Source organism: Atractosteus spatula, chromosome 24, assembly GCF_055471065.1.
Source record: "Atractosteus spatula isolate fAtrSpa1 chromosome 24, fAtrSpa1.hap1, whole genome shotgun sequence".
In the NCBI taxonomy this organism is placed as follows: Eukaryota; Metazoa; Chordata; class Actinopteri; order Semionotiformes; family Lepisosteidae; genus Atractosteus; species Atractosteus spatula.
In genome coordinates, this window is record NC_142729.1 from 3,943,136 (window position 1) to 3,958,585 (window position 15,450).

Sequence of the window (15,450 nt, forward strand, 5' to 3'; positions counted from 1 at the left end):
TTTACATATATACATTTTAAATTACTGTAAATATATGACAAATATATTACTTTATTTTATATAAAGTAGCAACTTTAAAAGTGTCATCTCAAAGCAATACAGGATTCTGGTTGTCAAATTCTGAACATATTGGAGATTCAACAGTGTGGATTTAAATACCCCAGTGAACAGGTTGTGCATTTATTAATTCTATAAAAAAGCCTTTCTTGATTTCTCTAGTTCCTATTTTCTCTACATGGCCAGTAGGGAAACTAAAGGGACATTTTAGTACTGTAGCTGAGCATAAAAAGAAGAGGAGCATAAAGTGTCTGATGGTCATAAATTATATTAATTTAGGAACTGCATCAGAGATATTTTTTAACTGCACTGCATCAGAGAGAATCAGTATAGCTTCTGGGAAATACATTTTTCCTGCATCAAAGTTTAACTTGTTTAGAGCACCCTATATTACAAACTCCAAGCGTTTCATTTTGAACTGAAGACCCTCACACCTGAAGAAGGCTTTTAAGCTGAAATGTTGCATTTTCTCTCTTCTCTTTTCAGCATTGAATAAACCTATGACTTTGCAGGCTACGCAGGCTGACGCAGCCACCCACCTGAAGTAGTTAGTGTTGTACAGTGAAATAGACATGGGTAATGTCATCCCCATTAAACAATGTGCTTATCGTGCAAATCCTGCTAAACTAAAAATTAGGCACAAGAAGAGTAATAATAATAATAATAATAATAATAATAATAATAATAATTGCTTACACTTACAGTATATAGCGCTTTTCTGGACACTCCACTCAAAGTGCTTTACAGGTAATGGGGACTCCCCTCCACCACCACCAATGTGCAGCATCCACCTGGATGATGCGACGGCAGCCATAGTGCGCCAGAACGCTCACCACACATCAGCTATCAGTGGGGAGGAGAGCAGAGTAATGTAGCCTGTTCATAGAGGGGGAATTATTAGGAGGCCATGATTGGTAAGGCCAATGGGAAATTAGGCCAGGACGCCGGGGTTACACCCTTACTATATTCGAGAAACGCCCTGGGATTTTTAATGACCACAAAGAGTCAGGACCTCGGTTTTACGTCTCATCCGAAGGACGTAGTGTCTGAATCACTGTGCCCCTCCTCGCTGAACCCGAATATACTACAATATATATTTCTAAATATCACCTATGCGGGTTGTTTGCACAAACTCGTATTGAGCAGTATTTCTTGCATTGTGAATGTATGTATATAGCGTTCCCGCAGAGTGTAGGCCGCAAACCATCATGAGCCCAAGAGCGCTACATCATTAATAATATCTTCCGTGTCGCATTAACATTGGAATGTTCTTTTTTACAAGTGAAAAAAGAGGCAATACACAACGTGTCTCCTCTTTAACTCTTCAGTTTACAGAGAAATAACACCAGAGCCTCACAGCATTGTCCAATAATACTCTTCTTTTGTCTAATTTTTAGTTTAGCAGGATTTGAACTACAGTATATGAATATAATTATACCGTTATTAATTTCTTTAGATGCACGATTCCATATTTTATTCAGTATTAATCAAATTCTAAAAATGTCAATATAGTGTCCATAATATTTGCTATTTTAGTTTTTCAAAGAAGCCTTTCAAAGGCTTGAGGCATCTGTTAAATTGCCCCACTGAATAAAGTCTTTTGAATTAAACTGGTTTAACAGCTCTTAAGCATACTGTAGTTTTTTTCAACACAGCTTTGTCAGTGAAAAAAATTACCGCGGGCACTTTTCCTCCCCCTCTTCATTCAGTAGAATAGGCGAACCTTCCAATGAAAGACAGTCCCTCTTTCCCCCACAGACAGACTGATAAATGTTTTCACTGCCTTTTATTTGAGCTGCAGTACATGAATATAATTATATCGTTATTAATTTCTTTAGATCTGCCAAAGATCAGCCAAAAAAGAGGTCAGATAGGCAGAGGGAAAGGCGGTGATGTCACCGCGCTGGCAAGATAGATACTCTCTTTAGATACTTTAGATACTTTTCTTTAGATACCGGATTCCATATTATATTCCTTATTAATCAAATTCTAAAAGTATGCTTTTGTTTATTCCGATAACGAGTGTATTAGCAGAAATACAGAAAGAATTTTTAGAATACACTAAATAAAGAATATGAAATCGATTATCTAAAAAAATTAATAAAATATTAATTTAAGGATCTAAATATATGTATTTATATAGCTGCTAGTATTGCTGTAATCCTCTTTGTTAATAAACATGTTTTATGTTTAATTTTTAATTTTAATCAATAATAAGTCTTACAATTCGCACTGTGATAAGTTGCACTTCCACATTCATTTGCAAGACTGTATTCAAATATACGTTACATTTGACTATCAAAAAACCAGGGTCTCTCCCTACTTTCTCTCAACATCTGCAATTCTCAGAATGGTTACAAATGGGAACAGGTCAGGCAGGTAGAGGGAACGGGGAGGGGGGGTGGAACTATTACCTGAATAAAGCGGTTAGAAAATAGGTGGATTTACACTTGTAAAAAACGTTCCATTTTTAAGATAGATACTTTATTGATCCCGTGAAGGAAATTGCAGTGCAACAGCAGCTTAACACAGTCAACACAGCAACAGTGTAATGAAATGATACAATCATACAATACAATACAATCAGTACAGTCAGTGAGAAGTGCACTAAGAAGAGTTGCTCACAGTCCAGAACATACAAAAAACAAACCAGAACAGTATTCAAAAAGTTGTATTGCACCTTATAAATATAAATATACTGTATTGCACAATGCGATACAGTATAGCTTCTGGGAAATACATTTATACTGTATCAAAGCTTAACTCATTCCAACAGGGCCCAACAACACAAACTCTGAGTTTAAAGGAACTAATTTCCAAATGAGTAAACCTGTTACAAATGGGAACAGACCATCGGACCTTGACTATGGTTAAACAGTACATACGATGTCTGGTGGAGTTTCAGCGTTCGCTTTTCTGTAATCTGTACAGAACTGTGACGTCTCATCAATGGTTGGTACCAATAAACAGGGGGGCTTCACAGACTTCCTTCTTTGAACTCAACTGTGCTTCAGTGAATAATGTACAGTTTATTACCTTCTGCAATGCTTCTAGTTTAGCACGATTTGTGCAATAAGCACATTGTTTAATGGGGATGATAGTACCCATGTCTACTATATATCACTGTACGACACAGGTTTGAGTTGGAGTGTCTGTTAATAAAACAGAGTGCCTTCCAATACATATAACTACTGCATGATGTCTTTTTTCGTTTCAGCTAGATGAGGGAAATTAAATCAGTCAGAATCTCGGAGTGCCAATTGTAAAAATAACCCTTCTTCCCTCCTTTGTTTAACTTAAAAAGTTAGCGAAATAGCAAACAAATCCTTAATCACAATATCATCACTTAATTTATCCAGATACACAAATTCACGCCAGAGTCAGCAACAAGCTATAATAGTGGACTATTTTTATGCATTCAGCTATATGAGAACCAAACCGAAAGTAATGCTCTGATCATGCTTTGAACCATCTGGGTGCAGCTCACTACATTGCAGTGCTCATTACCACTACAAGAACAATTGAAGTTTTTTAAAAAAAGAAACAAATGTCAAAATGTTTCCAAAACGTCCACTTCAGCTGCTTAGTTACATGATTCCATATAAATATAGCTATCAAGTGATGTTAAATCACTACAACATTTATCTATTTACAATAACAGCAAGTGATGTTCTTACTATTGTACGTATTCTTGGAAAAGGATAAAGCGTTCGAACTTTTTATGAAGTACAGAATATAAGCTTAATAATGTTAGAACAATCACATTAAATCCAGAACCCATGTAAATTACCAAGTTAAAGACTTTGATATATAAAATATTTATGGATAATTAAAATATTAATGATGAATGTGGAAGGTTGTGTACTTTTATCCAACTGAACAATCTTGCTTTTATAAAATATACCAACTTTTTAATGTTTAATGATTAACATGCTGTAATACACAGTTTAAAATGAAAAGTCTAAAGAGTATACAACTTAAATTCTTAATTGGATAAAGATTGTCCCTTAGCAGTGATCTGGATTCGAAACCGCGTGTTTTCTGGCGACAGCTCAAATGCTATACATGAATGGTTAACCTTTATTAGCTCCACCTGGCAGTTTTCCAAGGTGATTCCGGATACTATTAACATAATCTAATTTGCATACGGTATGATGCGGTATACTGCAACACGCCCACCGTGTTATACTGCAGCATACCCCGCTTGTTTTGAATGGCTGCATCTGTACCTTAAAACACAAAGAGTTACTATGACACATTCTAAACAAATGATAAGACAGCAACACTTGCCAATTAATTATATCTACATGTAAGTTGCAAACTAGACAACAGTTAGTTCTTTTCATATTCTGGGCGTACAGCCAGCTTACCAGATACATGCCCTTTATCTTACTGACCAAGGACAGGCAGCATCTTTATATATATTTGAGCACAAAGCCTACTTCAAGCCACTAGACTGCATAGTTTGCAAAAAAATACAAAAACAAGAAATTATATTATCATCTCACATCCCAGGTGGCTCTCTTATCTCATCATTCCCCCCTAAGAATCTTTCCCAGGAAATCATTCTACAAATATGTATTGAACCAGAGACTCCCCCCCCCCCCATGTTCTCAGCACAGACTGTAGCCACACACCAATGCCCCAATCATCTGGATTATAATTATGATATTTTTGTCCCTTATCATAGATGTGCTGTGCTAAGTCGTTTAGGTGCTCAGAATTATCTGGAATATACGTACAGCACTCGGCCCCAATTACTGCAAAAGTCCCCCCTTGTGCTGCTAACAGGTAATCCAGAGACAGCCTGTTTTGCATGGACACAGTTCTGAGAGCTACCATTTCATCATTTATAGTTTTACAAAGCACTGAAAGATGAAAGATGGCACTGGAGAATTACAAGAATATAAGAGACTAAAGAAGGTAGCAAAAAGAAGTGTAGCAAGAACAAAGGAAAAAGCCTGGAAAGAATGGTATGAGAAACTTGAAATAAAGGAAGGAGAGGACCAAATCTACAAGATTGCTAAACATAGAGCGAGACAGAAAAAATATATTATCCGGGTGGCAGTACTCAAGGATGGAGAAGGCAGAGTCTTGATTAAAGAAGAACAGATCAAGCAAGGATGGCTGGAGTACTTCAAAAATCTGTTAAATGTAGAAAATGAGGGGGAGAACCTAGTGGAGGCAGAAGTAGTGTGTGGACCAATCCAAGAAATTTCAGTAAAGGAAGTGACAGAAGCTATCAAAGAGATGAAAGTGGACAAAGCAACTGGACCATCAGGAATAGCAGCAGAACACTTTAAGAACCTCGATGAAGAGGGGATTCGGTGGCTGACGAGATTGCTAAACAATATTGCAAAGGAAGAGAGAATTCCAGAAGAATGGACAAAAAGCAGTATGGTTACCATCTACAAGGAAAAAGGACACCCAATGGAGTGTAAAAACTATAGAGGAATAAAACTTCTGGAACATGGATTGAAAATCCTGGAAAAAATTCTGGACAAGAGACTCAGGAAGATAGTTAGGATCCACAACTCATAATTTGGATTCTCAGCGGGGAAAAGCACAACAGATGCCATTTTTGTGATGAGACAGTTACAGGAGAAGACACTAGAGAAAGGGAAAAAGAAAAAGAGTATGTGGCCTTTCTGGACTTGGAGAAGGCATATGACCGTGTGCCCAGAGAGGTGGTGTATTGGTGCTTGAAGAAGAAAGGAGTACTAGAAAGCATGGTGAAGCTAGTTCAAGCAACCTGTAGAGATGCAACTACGAAGGTGATCACACAACGGTGAGAGACAAAAGAGTTTGAAATCACAGTTGGAGTACACCAAGGATCAGCACTAAGTCCTTTCCTTTTAATAAACATTATTGACACACTGGCAGAGGAGGTAATAACAGAAGTGCCTTGGGGACTCATCTTTTCTGATGATGTGGCACTGATGGCAGATTCAGAAGTAGAACTACAGGAGAAAGTGTTCAAATGGCAGAAGAGTCTGGAAAAGGGTGGACTGAAAATGAATGCAGAAAAATCTGAAATAATGGTAATGGAGAGAAGAGGAGATACTATGACCAATGTTGAGGAGATAAATGGAGGAAAACTGAAACAGGTTGATGGCTTTAAATACCTTGGATCAAAACTGGTAAAAGGAGGAGAAACACTGGAGGCAGTAAAACAAAGAGTGAAAGCTGGATGGAAGTGGAGAGAAATAACTTGAATAATCTGTGACAGGAAAATTCCTAGAAAGTTAAAGTGCAAAATGTACAAGACTGTGATTAGACCTGTACTACTATATGGAGCTGAATGCTTGGCAGTTGGAAAGAGGGAAGAGAACTTGATGAGAAGAACTGAAATGAGGATGTTGAGATGGATTCTGCAGATTTCAATGAAGGATAAGATCAGAAATTAGGAAATCTGTAGACGATGTAGGGTGGTGGATGTGGTTGAGAAGATGCAAGAGGCGAGGTTACGGTGGTATGGACATATCATGAGGAGGGACGCTGAGGGAGTAAAAAAGAGGGTAATGGAATTTGAGGTGGAAGGTAACAGGGGAAGAGGCAGGCCTAGAAAAAGATGGATAGATTGTGTGAGAAAAGATATGGAGGTATATGAAGTGAGTGAGGAAGATGTGCTCAACAGAGACAAGTGGAGAAGAGCAACCAAAGCAGCTGACCCTAGGACAGTCTGGGACTAAGGCTGTGAAAAAGAAGAAGAAGAACCCTTCTGAAGTCTTGTTTCCCAATGTTTCTAAAGTTGCAGCCATGTTATTTACTTCCCTAGATAGTTTTGCTACTCCATATGTAGGAAATGCTATAGCAAAGAAATGTTCGGTTTCTATTATGGCTCTAAGTTAAATCCTAGAATGATTTGAAGAGAAGGGGCTGTGTGTATACGGATATGTGGAATGATATATCCCAGATAGCATGAACCCCACAATTGGTTGGCAGCCAGGGATATGCTCTTTTCCCACAAATGAAATATGTCCCATTTGGTACCCCCAATCCTGCAGGAAATAAGAAAGCTGCACTAAAATTAGGAGTACTCCTGTCCCAACCTGGGATCTGAAAAGTAGAGTTCATGAGGCTCATTTAGATAGTGAGGCTACAGACACTTCTTCTTACTATGCATGAACAGTTATTATTTTCAAAACAAACCTCCCCATGTCATCTGTTGCTGAGTGTAATATATGGAGATGTTCGATTTAGATTGTATTGCGGGCTGTATGATCCTTCGAAGCTTCTGGGTTCTATCCCTTTTGCTCTCAAATACTGCATTGGTAGTGCAGTTAACAGTTGTATCATTACAGCCTCCATGAGTAGTCATGTTAAAATCCCCTATTTTGTCTCTCCATATAACCATACCTATGACCTCCTCAAGATGCCAGGGCACAGCCCCCATGGGTAAGCCCCCCCTTACATACTTAGGTAATGTTGTGCACACCCAACAGGCACTTTGATTTGATTTTTTGACATATACACGCTGTGATAGCAAAAAAATAAAATTAAGATGGCCTTCATGCTGTGTCTTCCTCCTCTGGATGATGAGCTTGCCGACAGTGTGACGTCTGAATCCACCGGTCCCGTCCTTCAACCCTCACAGCCATGTTGGTCGGCAAGAGCACCTGGAATGGTCCTTCCCAGCGAGGTTGCAGTGTCTGTGATGGTATCTTCTTGACCCAGACCCACTCTCCACGTGTCAGGTTGTGTCCTCCCTCGGTGGGCGGTCCCCAGGCCTCCAATACCTGGTGATGTGCTCCTTGGACCGCCTCAGTCAAGAGTTGCACAGAGTTGTAACAGACAATCAGTTAGTAGACTCAAAGACCCTTTAAACAAATCAGGTGAGTCCGGCAATCACATGGGCCTCCCTGTCACCACCTTAAATGGGCTCAGGCCCACTGATCGATTGGTGCTGGCCCTGATGCTGCAAAGAACTGGTGAAAGCGCTTCGACCCATTGGGCCCCCTCAGTCTGATACCAAGTCAAGCGGTTGATGATTCTTTTCATTCTCTCAACTGTCCCACTCAACTGGGGATGATGTGGACAGTGCAAGTCCCAACTGATTCCTGGAAAATTTACCACCGCCTGGTACACTTTTCCAGTAAAGTGTATCCCCTGATCAGAGTCTATGAGGCATGGCAATCCCCATCGAGGAATGATCTCCTTCACTAGATGTTTGGCAGTCACAGAAGCCGTGGCACTTTTAACTGGGAAGGCCTCAACCCACCTAGAGAATAAATTCACCATGAGCAATAGCCCAGTCTTTCCTTTACTCTCTGGAAGAGAGCAATAATCAATTTGCCAGTGTAAAAACGGACCTTCCGGTGCAGGTTGTCGCTGTTGAGGCGTCTTCACCTGAGCAGACGTAGAGTTTTTGCTGACATGCCCCACATCTGTTAACCACATCTTTTGCTTAAGTTGCAAACCCTACACCTACCCAGTTCTGATTAAAACGTTGTTTCATCTGCATTGCTCCCAAATGACCTATTGAATGGATTTGCCTGGCTACAAAGTGCATTAAGGATTTTGGACAGGCCACCCGTCTGGTGTGTTGACATCGCCATAGGCCTGTACTATCCAGCCCGATGCTTCTCTCTAGCCCATTTTTCTTCCTTGGGTGCCTCCTGCTGGAGCTCCCCTAATTGTTTGTTTTGGTAGGCCACCCTTAGGTAAAGTTCAGGTTCTCTTTCTGGCCACCCGTAGTTCATGGCAGCCTGTATAGCTGCTGCGTCTGCCAACGTGTTCCCCTTAGCTACCAGAGAATCTTCTTTACTGTGGCCTTTACATTTTATCACTGCCACCTGTCTAGGTAGAGTCAGTGTGTCTAACAATTCTGCCACAAGTTCAGCATTTTTCACTGGAGTTCCTTCTGTGGTAAGGAAGTCCCTATTCTTCCACAATCTCCCAAAATCATGACACACTCCGAAAGCTTACCTGGAGTCTGTATAAACATTTACAGTCTGGTTTTTAGCACATTTACAAGCTTCTATAAGTGCCTTGGGTTCGGCCTGCTGTGCTGACTTTCCCTCTGGCATGTTTCCTGCACATATGATCAGGGTGTCTGAGACTACTGCCCATTCTGTCATTTTCTGTCCATTATGCATAAAACATGGCCCATCTGTGTATAACACCAGATCGGCATTTTCAAGGGGCAGTTCTGATATTACTGAGTTCTCAGTCCCCAAAACCCAATCCTCAAAGTCATGTTCCAGTATGCACTGGTCGTTGGGTTCTGGCAACAAGGTTGCTGGATTTAGTGCACCCTCTCTCTCTCTATCACAAGGTTAGGGGCTTACAATAGTGCCTACCATTGGGCCCAGTGGCTAGCACTGACTTGACTCACCCTGTTGAGAGACATCAACATCTGTACTGCATGGGGGCATCATACCACCAGGTGTTGATCCAGCACTATACTGCTCACAGCTTGTACTGCTTGACTCACAGCTTGTAGCGCTCTCAAACAGGGTCCCCTTCCCTTGGCTACCGCATCCAGCTCTCCAGAGTAATACCCTACCAGACGAAACCTACCTCCGTGTTCTTGTGTCAGCACAGCAGTCAAGAACCCCTTGCGCTCACTTACATACAGGTAGAAAGGACACTCCGATCGGGGAAACCCAAGCACTAGAGCCTGTAAAAGAGCTTGTTTCAAATAATTAAAGGCATCCTCAGCTTCTTTTGTCAAGTGAACTGGGTCTTCTGAGGACCCCCCTCCCATAAGTAAATCTGTTAGGTGTTGAGCCCGTTCTGCAAAAGAGTCCACCCAGGTTCTGTTGAAATTGCACAATCCCAGAAAAGCTCTCAGTTCCTTGATTGTCCTGGGAAAAATACAGCTGTGAATTGCCTGAGAGCGATCTTCTGTCAATTCCCTTTTTCCCTGGCTGATTTACCCAAATATACCACAGTGTCTAAACATATTTGAGCCTTGTCCAAACTTGCCTTGTGGCCCCTTGCAGACATATGGTCCAAAATTGCCAGTAATTCTCGCTTGTGGGTTTGCTCGTCAGGAGAAGCAATCAAAATATCATCAACATACTGAATGACAACAGATGTGAATTGGGGCAACTCCCTTAAGTGTTGTCTCAGAGCCATATGATACACTGTTGGACTGTTGTGAAAACCCTGGGGCAAACTTGTCCATGTATATTGTTCCCCGTCTACAACAAATGCAAACCAGTCCTGCACTTCTGGATGCAAGGGCACTGACCAGAAACCATTGGCCATATCCACAACAGAAAACACCCTGTGATCTGGACTCAGGAGTTGAAAAATAGTGAAAGGGTCTGCTACCAGTGGAGTTAATTTATCAATATACTGATATGATTTTTTGTAATTAACAGTGTAGTGTGCTCTCTGAAGGCACCTGTTCTGTAGGGTTTGGGCATTTACTGGGACAATTATTAATTGTAGCAGTAAATCACAAAATTATTCTTTCAATGGCTTTAGAATCCAACCATGCAATATAACTCAAACAACGCACACACACAGGTACTAATACATGAGGACACATTTATTAATACATAGAATATGCATGTAAACCTAACAGATCTTATCGAGAGGGTTATCAGAATACAAAAGGTATATATTCAGTCAGTTACAAAGAGTTACATATATCAAGAGGACATACGTTCAGTATATCATTCATTTAGACCGTTTCGTAATTGAACTTAGTTACAACTTCTACATTAGATACTCAAAACAAGTACATAACTCTTAGGAATTAAATTGATATCAACTGGTTGGGATAACAATTGAATTCTCGACCTGTAATGCATTGAAGTTGAATACTCATCCAATCTCTGGGGATTCAGATCTCCTGTGGGCTCTCTGGCTCCGTGCCAGGCTGTGCTGTTTGCTTGCGACGGTGCGCTGCTGATGCTCACTGACCGACTAGTTAGTGTTGGCTTTAACTAGCACAGTTTGTGCACAGGAGAAAAGATGATTGTGTGTCCCAGCAAGTCAGGAAGAGGACCGGTTCGTTCCTGATGAAGCGCTAGTTCTGAATAGTGATTCAGCTGTCCACAGTTCCGACCTGTTCACGAGGCTTGCTGCTGGTGCTAACCTTGGGTGGATCCTCTGGTTACTCTCTGGCAACCTCCGCTCTCGACTCTTAGAACAGAGGAAAGTTCTGGCACTCGGACACACTGGCCGTTCCGTGGTTGTCCGGGCTGAGTCTCAGGATGGTCAGGAGGCGCTGCAAGAATTTCCTGCCCTTGAGGGCCTTTTGCTGAGATATGAGTCACTTACTCCTGACACTTAGGAATGCAGTCCAGATGTCCATCTTGCACTCCCTAGACAGATAGGCACCAATGGATGACCATTGATCATGATAGCCAGGCTTAGCTAAGTGCATCCCCCTTTGGGAGCTGTCCCTTATCAAAAGAAAACATCTTTAAATCAGCCTGCATGAATAGTTTCTCTATGGCTGCACCACAGAGATGAAGAGAGAGATGGGGCCTCATTTGGGAAAGCACAGCATCACTTAATTCTGTCTTATTAACAAGCATTCCCGCTACAACAGTGAACCTCCATGCTCCACTAGACTTCAGCACTGGCCAAATGGGGCTGTTACTCTTACTATGGGTCTTTCGAATTATCCCTTGATCTAGTAATTTTTTTACCACTGGGCGTATCCCTTCCTCAGCTTCTTTGCTGTGGCTTGGTAAAAGGTGGCTGGGTTCCTGTAAAAGTCACAGGCTGCATATTTAAAAGTCCACATTCATCTTTGTCCTTAGACCAAATGGAATGTTGTTTAACAGCATCCTTCTGCAAAGACCAAATGTAAATCTGAACCGAATCTTCTGCCACCATCAGCGAGACCCCTAGCAAATGCTGAAGTGTATCCTTTCCCAATAAATCTGGGATATCTCCCACCCACATTTGTATTTGAAACTGTACATCATTCCCCATATGTATTGTAACCTCTAGAGTTTCTTTTAAACAAACCTTTTGCCCCCCTATTCCTGTAGCCTCCTGCCACCCATCAGTGAATTTTACATTACATTTCTTTGCAGTACAAGTTGATAAGCAAGATAATTGTGCACCCATGTCCCACAATAAGGGTACCGCCACACTGTTAACTTTACACTGCAAAACTAGCTCTCTTTTATGCAAACTCTGGATAAGGCTCAGAGAGGCTACAATTTAAATCTGTCTAATTTAAATCTATGATTTCCTTCAGGGCTCATCTCTCTTCCTCAGACATGTTTTTTAGGTGAGATAAAAAGCCCTTTCTGTCCCTCTCTATCATTAGGATTGTAAGGGGGATCCCTTCCCCCTCTGTTGTTTTGCTTTCTAGCTTCAAGCCGATATTTACAGAATTTGTACAAATGACCTGGTTTCTTACAATAGTGACAGATCAGATGTTCCTTTTTCTCCTCCGTGGGATTCTCTATATCTCCTATCTGCAGCGCTCGCACTTTAACATACATGCTTCGCTCTATCTTCCTAGCTTCGCGAGTTATTAAATCAAATCTGTCTCCGCTCTCCGTAATGTCAGGAAAACGTAATTGCACATGCTTGGCAACATCAGGTTTTAACCCACTCAAGTAAATTTGTTTTATAACTTTGGAAGTATCTGTGGAAGTGTGGAAGTCTGGCTTGCAACCACAATACTTAAAAAATAAGTAGCTGAAGATGGTCCTTTATACCTTAAAACACAAAGAGTTACTATGACATATTCTAAACAAATGAAAAAGCAACACCTGCCAATTAATTATATCAAAGTTGCAGACTAGACAACAGTTACTTCTTTTCATTGCAGCCAGCTTATTAAATACATGCCCTTATCTTACTGACCAAGGACAGGCAGCATCTTTATATACATTTGAGCACAAAACCTACGTCAAACTACTAGACTGAATAGTTTGCAAAAAACATACTAAAACACGAAAATGATATTATTCTCTTACTTCCCGGGCATCTCTCTTATCTCTTCATTCTTCATTATAAAACTGCTATCTGTTTACCGGTGCAGTCCTGGGAGTGTTAATGCTAAACAGCTCATCTTGCTCTGCTACAACACATACTGTACCACCAAGCCTGTGTTTCCTGACTGGCTAAAAGTGCTTCTGAACCCAGAAAGACAATTTGCATATAGAAGACTGTGACTCAGACTCCAGCAGTGAAATCTGTTTCCCCAGAACAGACAGTCACTATGAGGTCTAAGACCAGTCCTTAAGTGTACACTGATGGCTCTAAGCACTGGCAAGCATGGTACCAACAGAAAGCTGGAGATAAGATCACTTAATTGGCCATGTCCAATTTCTTGTATTTGGCCTATACCCCAAATGTCACATACCAATGCCATCACATACCCCAACTTGCTCTCCATGAGATACACAGACAGGGAGAGAAGCTTGGGGTCAGAGCACAGGGTCAGCCATTTATAAGCGCCCCTGGAGCAGTTTGGGATTTAAGGCCTTGCTCTGGGGCCCAATGGAGTAGGATTTCCCTGCTGGCCATGGGATTTCAACCAGCAACCTTCCAGCCACAGGCACATATCTTTAGCCACAGAGCCACCACACCACATAAAAAAAATAGTTAAAACTATAATATAATGCTGCTTTCCATGGAAATCTTTCATAAAAGGTGAAAGATTTATATGATCTGAAGAGAAACGAGAGTGTACTCTGTTTAGGAGATGCTACAAAACTCCCGATCTATTATATAACTACCCATCAGAGCGTTTCAGTGGCAATGGATCTGGGACTGACTTCACTCTGAATATCACAGGAGCAGGACTGCACTGCTGCAGCTGGGACCTACTCCAGATGCTGAGAGTGAAGGCAAAGACACTGGACACAGACTGTGGAGGAGCTCAGCTGCACACAACCACACTGCAAATCTACTAAATTATTTGTATTCAATCTATTAAATTAGTGTTGCCATTTTGTAGGTGTTTGATAGATTTTTAAAAAATAATTTAGGGAAAATATGCAGAGTTTACACAACACAATCCTCCTTTAGTGTCAAAATCCACTTTAAAAACTGATAGGTCACTTACTCTCCCCGTTGTGAAACAGTGGTTCTTATACTTTATAGTAATCTGAAGAAGGATATTTTTTGTTTAAATAGTATCTTTGAAGGTAATTATGACAAGTGATTCATCAAAAAATGTTTGTCAATTCATAAAGTTTTCCACAAAGCATATCCCAAAAAAACAGTAATTCAGTCCAAGACAACACAAAAAACATAAAAACATCTATATTAATCATGTCTTAATTTGCAGCATGAGCCCATGTATCCAGGTGCAGAGGAGAGAGTGCGAGTGTTGTTGGTGTTGTCACAGAAACGACAGCTTTCGATAAGGAGATCATTATGTAGCTGATTTGTTACTCTAAATAACTGAATAATTTATGGATTTTGGAAATAATATTTTCAGTCAACAAGGACAACAGTTCTTTTACTTGCATAAGTTATTCAACACAAACATGTTGTCCTGTTGTACAAGAGCCCTCAATACTATCTAGTCTAGGACCAGGGTTAGAGAAAGAGAAAGAGTTAATCAATCTGAATAAAATACAATCTGCTCTTTGTGCCTCAGTCTTGTTGTTTTACACATCTTACGCATCCCCAGGTGACTGAGAATGGGAGGTTGCTCCTCACACCCTTCTGGGAAATGTAGCTCAGACAAGAGTCTCCATGTTCCAGAGAAATAGTTGAGATCTGTTTGATCAGCCACAGTAAATTAGAAATGTTCAGGAGTCCAAGCACAAGTGATACCATGTCTCACACGTCTTGGCTGCACCTCTCCTGTCTCTAATTTATTTGTATCTCTCACAGTCTCAATATCCACAATGGGGCTACTGCAGATAAATTGTTGAACCAGTCCGACAGCCTTTCCCCACAGTACAGACTGACACTAGCCTGCTGTTTGCACTACGGGGCCCTGCTTGAGAAGTTTCCACACAGCCACAAGACTTTCAAAACTATAAAGTTCTCCAATGTTTAAGTAAATCTTGACTCATGTCTTAATGCTTTTCTTAATACTAAGATTTAATTTTATTATCTCAGATTTTAATAATAAGACATTAACTGAGCATTTAACACATATAAACAGATAATAACACCATATTTTATATTCTATCTGTATGAGTGTTTTGTAAGCTGACATGTTAAAGCCTGCGTAGTCAAAGTTAAACATGACATCATACAATAGGGATATTAGCAAGAATTTTTCTTCTAAATTAAAATGTTGTCCCTAAATGAGATACAACCAGAACAACAAAATAAACCAGACAGAAATCCATGCCCTGTCTGCCCTTAACCCTTTGTCTTCTGGGACATCCGAATCTCAGTGACCCCTGGCGAAAATGATCCTGTTGTTTCTAAATTCCTGATGACACACTGAAGTGAAAGAACAGCAATAATTTTCATGCATGATCACTCTCTGAATCCCGA

At 40.6% G+C, this 15,450-nt stretch overlaps 1 non-coding gene across 1 annotated transcript; it reads right to left on the reverse strand.

Annotated features, from left to right (window-relative positions):
• Window positions 1-13,558: 13,558 nt before the first annotated feature.
• On the reverse strand, window positions 13,559-13,676 carry LOC148815790 (U5 spliceosomal RNA). The gene has a single exon (XR_016086060.1). It is a non-coding gene; the product is annotated as a U5 spliceosomal RNA (small nuclear RNA).
• Window positions 13,677-15,450: the final 1,774 nt, after the last annotated feature.